This window comes from Haliotis rubra, unplaced genomic scaffold (genome assembly GCF_003918875.1).
Source record: "Haliotis rubra isolate DU_JTF1 unplaced genomic scaffold, ASM391887v1 Scf1031, whole genome shotgun sequence".
NCBI lineage: Eukaryota > Metazoa > Mollusca > Gastropoda > Lepetellida > Haliotidae > Haliotis > Haliotis rubra.
This window is the reverse complement of record NW_025764928.1, coordinates 290,218-298,003: the sequence shown is the minus strand read 5'-3', so window position 1 is coordinate 298,003 and position 7,786 is coordinate 290,218. Positions and strand designations below refer to the sequence as shown.

Genomic DNA, 7,786 nt, shown 5'->3' with positions numbered 1-7,786 from the left:
ATATGGCTTGGCAATTTGTTCTCTCTCTCTCTCTCTCTCTCTCTCTCTCTCTCTCTCTCTCTCTCTCTCTCTCTCTCTCTCTCTCTCTCTCTCTCTCTCTCTCTCTCTCTCTCTCTCTCTCTCTCTCTCTCTCTCTCTCTCTCTCTCTCTCTCTCTCTCTCTCTCTCTCTCTCTCTCTCAAATTGATGTGGCAATTTGACCGTACCGACGGTTTACAGACTTTATTATTCTACTGGCATTAAAATACTCTGTTGCGGAAGTCAAACGCACTGAATAGAGGTAGGCAGTGATATTTTTTTCTATGACAAGATCTGGTAGAAATGGAACCGCAATAACTTCACTGTCCCTCTGCTCTGTAGAACTTTCTGTCTCACAGTCCCATTGCTCTGGACCACTTTCTCTCTCACTGTCCCATTGCTCTGGAGCAATTTCTCTCTCACTGTCCAATTGTTCTGGACAATAATCTGAACAAACTGGTCTCTCAACAAAAACAATGCAAAGAATAGGAAAACAAACTACAAGCAAACTGATATCTGCAGAACTTCAAGTTGAACCTTCTTTACCGTACCAATATCATAAAATTGATAAACTACTTCTTGAGATATCGCACAAACCAGTTGTTTTGACGGATTGAGGGTAATTTTATATCCCAGCTATGCCCCATTCTTTACCATAAACCAATATCAAAAAAAAAAACCTCCTTCAATAGGACAATGAAGACAACCCATATGACCATACATGTACAGTTGATATTTATGTACGGATACTGTCGATAATAGATTATGATATCAAGACGGACCTCTATAGATACATTATATTATACAATTATAGGCATTTTGTAATGGCCTATAGATCAGATTTCAATTAAATTAGAAATGAGTTAATTTGACAGAATTATTGCAATATCTTAGTTATTTTGAAAAACAGGTAAAGTTTCTAAAAATCAATTTCAGTCGCCAGGACATATAAACAACAAAAAAGCTGGATTTTAATACTCCGTTAATCTTTTACAAATTGCGTTAAACATTGTTTTTACATTTTGCGTTAGGTGTTTACGTATTGCGTTAAAGACATTTTTTACATTTTGCGTTAATTTTTTTACATATTGCGTTAGTTTTTACAAACTGTCTTGATTTTACATATTGGAGTTGTACAAGGTTCACTGACGTGGTTCAAACGACACAACGAATCAAAATTGCGTAGATCGATGAACATGATTTTACTCACTGGACTCCAACACTGGACTGTTATACTTTTGGGATTTTTCTAGCACTTTTGTTGGGTTGAGTCTCCTCAGAGGCAGACACCTAATCGCCAGCACACAAATTCAGCCTTCTAACTCACTCAGCCACCGCTGCTTCCACAAAAATGGAAATCAGACAACTTGAAGTCTAGACCATGAATTTGTGTACCCCTCTAATAAGTGTAAATAAGCACGACTCCCACGGCCGAACGCTACAAATGATCAATGCCATTTAGAATGCCATTTGGTCAAATTTAACACATGGTATATCTGGGATTATCTGTCTCATTAAAGCACAGATTCTAGTATTTGTGATTTGTGTTGGGTTGAATCCCATCCGGGACTCAAACGAATGTGAAATATGCACTTTTGTGTTGAGATACACAAATACTGACATTAGTATAAGTGCCAGCACAAATATATTCATCATCACTCTCATTTTTTGTTTGAACATGACTGTTATTGTTGTTTTTTCATGTCGATGGCAAAATAATTTTATCTATTTGCGTTGACCGTTTTAATGGGTGCAATGTGACGATCCATATTTCATCAATAGTTGAACAGGTCCTTAAGTGTTTTTCCAATTAATTTTTTCATGTCGTCAAGGGCCCATTTACTTGGAAAATATTTGCATCCAAACTGAATGCGTTTGTTTTTTGTCGACTGGGGAGAAATCACTTATTGACGCTGGGAAATGTATTTGTTTATAGAAATATATTGTTAATGGTGGTAAATACATGAACGCTACATGTGCTACGTTCGACATATCCGTTTACAAAATATTGCACCTTCTAATGAACGTATAACATCTTTCTGACTGACTGACTGAGTTTGGTTTTACGCCGCTTTTAGCAATATTCCAGCAACATCACGGCGGGGGACACCAGACTGACTGAGTTTGGTTTTACGCCGCTTTTAGCAATATTCCAGCAACATCACGGCGGGGGACACCAGAAATGGGCTTCACACATTGTGCCCATCTGGGGATTCGAAGCCGGGTCTTCGGCGTGACGAGCCAACGCTTTAACCACTAGGCTACCCCACCGCCCCGTATCTTTCTGACAGTATCCTCAGTCATAGAGCATGTTAAGTAATACAAACTCAATTCATGGCTGTTGAAGGTTCTGGTGTTCCCAGCCGATATATTGCTGAAATATTGCTAAAAGCGGCGTAAAACCAAACTCACTCACTCACTCCAATGGGACCGACCCTGTTCAATATCCGGGTTAGAATTGGTCTTCAGCAGCCCATGCGTGTCGCAAGAGGCGACTAACCGGATTGGGTGGTCATGCTCGCTGACTTGGTTGACACATGTCCTCGTATGCCAATATCATATATCGATGCTCATGTAGTTGATCACTGGATTGTCTTGTCAAGTCGTAATATTGCTGAGTGCGGCGTTAAATAACAAACCAACCAATTCAGTGGAACCTTGTTTACAGACGTGGCATACTATTAGCTCACTTGGTGTCTTATAATCTACCCGAGAGAGCTACAACATCTCAGCTTGGGAGACGCAATTGGTCATAGTTCAAGGCAACCTGACAGCACAACAATACATTGACCAGGTGATTCGCCCAGTTTCCTTAGGTTAATCAACACCATAGGACATTATTTCAACAAGACAATGTTCAGCAGGATTGTGACAGACTTCATGGGAGCCAATAACATCAACATTTAGCCTTGGCCGTCTCGTTCCCCTCTCACCAATAGAACGTCTATTGGCCTTTCTGGGAGAAAAATCAGAATACGACAAAATACCCAAGCAAACCGGAGACAAATGGGACAGGCCATTAATGAGGAATGGCGGAATATCCCAGATGCCTTCATCAGACATCTTTGTCCTTCGATGACAGGTTTTTACGTTCTAGATTTTTTATATTTTCTTAAATTGACATAAATGAAATTGTTCTCGTCACGATATGGCTGAAATATTGCCGATGTGACGCTAAATTATAACTCACTCCTCACTCATCAGACGTCTCACGTCAATGAAACGTCGACTACTTGCATGTAGCAATGCAGAAGGTACACACAAGATACGAAGCAATGCACACCTAAACGCTGACAAATGTGTTTTAATCTGGAGTTCACAGATATTGTTCCAGCACAACTGAAAACATGTAACTTTGCCTTTTGATACAGTGTCATTTAATTAAATGTTGCTTAAATATTGATGTTGTAATAATGTTTAGCAAGTGGCTTTCCTATCAACATAAACAGATATGAAATCAAATTTTATGTGTTGATGTTTAGTAAGATTTTTAGCTTAGGCCTTGACCATTTGGCCTTGAGTGTATATATGTTATAAATACAGGAAAAACATTAGACAACATCAGTTAAACGTTTCCTATTTGAACTGAAAGCAACAACCATTTTGAAACAGCTCATCGGATGCGTGTAATACACATGCAGTATGTGTCCAATGAACAGAGAATTAAACATGACAAATTAAACGTGCCGAAGCGATCAGTGAACAAAGAGATCAAGCAACTGCCAAGTTTCAAGCGAACGTCAAAGAGTATACTCCAGCAAGGATTACTTTTTCTCTAATCTTGGCCTCAAGCTTTCTATTTCAACTGGAGCAATGGTAGCACCTGACAATCACTCTCGAATGACGGATCGGAATGATTTTATCCCCTCTTCCCCTACATATGAATTAGTTGGTTATTTGATGTCTTGCATAACGCCGTACTCAGCAATATTCCAGCTATATGGCAGCGGTCTTTCTATAATCGAATCTGGACCAGACAATCCAGTGACCAACACCATGAGCACCGTAACGCAATATATGTCAACAAGTCAGCCAACCTGCCCGCCCGATCTCGTTAGTCGCCTCTTACGACAAGCATGGGTTGCTGAAGATCAATTGTAACCCAGCTCCTCACTGGTCGAAATATGAATTAAATGTGCCGTGTACGGCTGATATAAACTTGAAATAAACCGCTGTGTCCATTGTGTTCCTTCATTTGGATTTCCTTGCTGTATCACAGAACTGGTCATCAGCATTGTAAGTGGGTTGTACACAAAGTGCGGAACTCCTCACTGTTCTTGGTAACCTGAAATATTAAGATTTATACGAGTGAGTGAGTGAGTTTAGTTTTACGCCGCTTTTAGCAATATTCCAGCAATATCACTGCGGGGGACACCAGAAATGGACTTAACACATTGTGCCCATGTGGGGACTCGAACCCGGGCCTTCGGCGTGACGAGCGAACGCCGGAACCACTAGGCTACACCACCGCCCCAAGATTTATACGAAACAACTATACTACCAATCAAAACTTTAGACTCACTAGTGTAAATGTAGCTACTTACTTCATTCAACTGTTCTAAACTAGATTTTACAAAATATTCCATTCTGTTAAAGGTACTGTTCACACATGGACTGATGTATTGTACAACAAATTCGTAACTTTGAAAAGATTAGTGCCATGAGTTCAATTAATGAAAAAACTCAGTGAAAAATCGCAAATTCTTGACAAACGTTTACACCAAAACACAGCTGTTAACATGCACGATATTTTCACATGCTTTTCAGCAATTTGATGCATGATCCTCGTGCATAAGGTTTGCAGTTGGTTCACCCAAATTAGTGGAGAAATTCATCTTCGATGTAACCACATAGATATATATACATAACATATAGCGAGTACTTTAAGTGAGTCTAAACTTTTGATGGGTAGTATATATGAAAGTGTGCTGAAAGTATGTATCTTCCTTTACATATGTTGTCAGCATAATACTTTAATATGAAACAACACGCTTTAGTAGGGGACCCAATGACGCTTGTTCTTGTTGTTTTACAACAATGTTCAGTTATATATGACGACAGTCTGTAAATGCTTCTGTGGACCAGCCAAACCAACGATTGACATCAACGCAACAAGGAAACGACTATTAGTATAAACAAAGCCAGGGACTTCTTACGGCAGGCCAATGCCAATTCTTCTTTTAAAGTATTTCGGTTTGTTTGTTGCTTAACGATGCACTCAGCAATAATTCAGTGAGTCTGGATCAGACAATCCAGTGATCAGCACCATGAGCATCGATCTACGCAATTGGGACACGATGACATGTGTCAACCAAGTCGGAGAGCCTGACCACCCGATCCCGTTAGTGGCCTCCCAGCTTATTGTCTGGTCCAGACTCTTATTTACAGGACGCCGTCACATAGCTGGAATATTGTGCGGCGTTAAAATAACAACTAACCAAGCATCTACATGGTTGGTAGGGATTAATACCTGGGAAGTTACAAAATACGTACTAGACAGTTACAGGTCAATCTCGGCTTCTCCGCCGCCATCACCGCCCGTGAAGTAACGACACAGACAGGCGATGACAACGTACAGGATGATCATTATCACGGCACCTCCACTGACTGAACCACCAAGTAATACGCAGACTGAAACTGAAAACACATGGTGAAGTGAGTGGTGGTGAGTGAGTGATGATGAAGTGAGTGGTGGTGAAGTGAGTGAGTGAGTGAGTGAGTGAGTGAGTGAGTGAGTGAGTGAGTGAGTGGGCTACTATAAAAGGCTACCACCAAACAGTTCGTAAGTGACCCCTTGTGCGATAACCCCAACCACACACACACCGCACACACACCCACTGCCCTGAATCCCAAATACTGACGGCATAATCTAAATCACCTCTCTCACTCTTAATCTCGAATTTAACAAAATCTCCAAAAGCACTGCGAAAAGGTGCGATTCGATGTTAACTCATTGAAAAATATATATTTTATAACTTGGTATTAATCTCAACAAAACAATTGAATCTCTCAAAGCATTGGGAAAAGTGCAATTTGATGTTGGTTTATTGAATCTGTGAATCCCAAACCGTTCGATCTGTGTCCTGAATATCCCAGTGATGACGCACTGAAGATTCAGTATGAATCGTGTATTACGAGTATTTTAGGGCTGGCTAAAATGATTGATAATCGGAAATATCATCGATAGGTAAGATCATTAGTAATTATCGATTTGAAAATTGTGTTTTCGATAATATCGTAAAATAATTTTTGTGAAAGTAAAACGTTTTAGCTTTTTGGCACACTATAGAAATTTAGAACTATATTCATGTTTTTTACTTCTAAATTATGTTCAGGACGCGGTTTTCTTAATAATCCATGCAAAAGTCACCACTCACCAGTGATGTAAAATATAATATTCTTTCAGATTGTTTTGTTGAAGTTACATCTCCGATATTTATCGATAATCAATCGATATTTAACAACGATTATCGATCTCTACGATCTATATCGATAACCAGACCTAATAGCGGCACTGATCATACATACAAATCAATAATTAATTGTGTATCTCAGAACTGAATAGAAACGTACCTTTTTTCTTCTTCCTCCTCGGGCGGTTCACAGCATTCACCAGGACAACACCCATATTGACATCGCGCGTACTTGGCATGTCTTTTACTGATTTCAAACCTGCAGTACTCGGCAGTGACGACTGCAACAGATGAACGGATATCATCACATACATTTTGAATGTATTTTAATATAATAGATGACAGAGAGCGTTTCGAAAAGATAGACCATCAAAGGTCGATTAACCAAAAATGCAATTTGAGCTTCACACAAAGCTGTATTTTTCGGAGAATCTTTAAATTTAAGTGTGTGTGTGCGTGCGTGCGTGCGTGCGTGCGTGCGTGCGTGCGTGCGTACATACGTATGTGGGATTGTGACTGTACTGTTGACATGTTGTAATTTAATCATATATCAACCGCCCCACTTTGAGAGTCACGGTAAAATACAGCATATCATCAGAACAAACTCATAATCTAACATTTGTCACAGTAAAACAAAAACAATCCGGCTCAATATTACTGTTACATACTTAAACGTTCACACACTTCTCGTATTCCCCGCCGTAATATTGCTTGACAATTGCTCAAAGCGGCGTAAAACCATCCTCACTCACCACTCGAGGTTGCCTCCCTTCGGCGCGTCAGTAACTTGTGACATGGGTTTGGGCTCGAGTCCTTTATATCTCTTGATTACGTTTCTTGGTCTTTCTTGTTACTGGGTTTAACAAGTGGTAATGTCTTGAACCTATATCTCTGAAAGAGTCTGACTAACGAGTCAATCTTACACGGCGTAAGTCAACCACGCTTACCGTTCAGAATGGCCACCAGCAGCATGTAACAGCCGAGGTAACATTTTGACTGAGTAGATCGTGAACATTTGTTGCTGTACCTACAGTGTTAATGTGGATGGCGATACGCGACATCTCTGAAGCTACACTGGGTATGAAGCAAGATCCGTTACAACTTATACGAAACGCATACATATGGTTTCGACACGACCACACGACACGATCACACGACACGACAAGAGAACTCGGGCACATGCAAATCGACTTAAAGACGAGCGAGTAGATTTACTGAAGCCTTTCCAAAAAACATACCAGCTGAAAGAAACAAATATGAAAGTATGTATCGACGCCGCCTTTACTAAATCCCAGCTCACCAAGCGGGAGGCAACAATAATAAACCTCAAGTTTACATCAGAGAAACAACTCGGTC

General features: G+C 40.1%; 1 long non-coding RNA gene across 1 annotated transcript; it reads right to left on the bottom strand.

Annotated features, from left to right (window-relative positions):
- Nucleotides 1-3,301: 3,301 nt before the first annotated feature.
- Nucleotides 3,302-7,485, bottom strand: LOC124273049. The gene is made up of 4 exons (XR_006897528.1): nt 7,378-7,485; nt 6,591-6,711; nt 5,511-5,648; nt 3,302-4,302 (listed from the first exon to the last, which is right to left on the bottom strand). It is a non-coding gene; the product is annotated as an uncharacterized LOC124273049 (long non-coding RNA).
- Between the last annotated feature and the right edge of the window lie 301 nt (nt 7,486-7,786).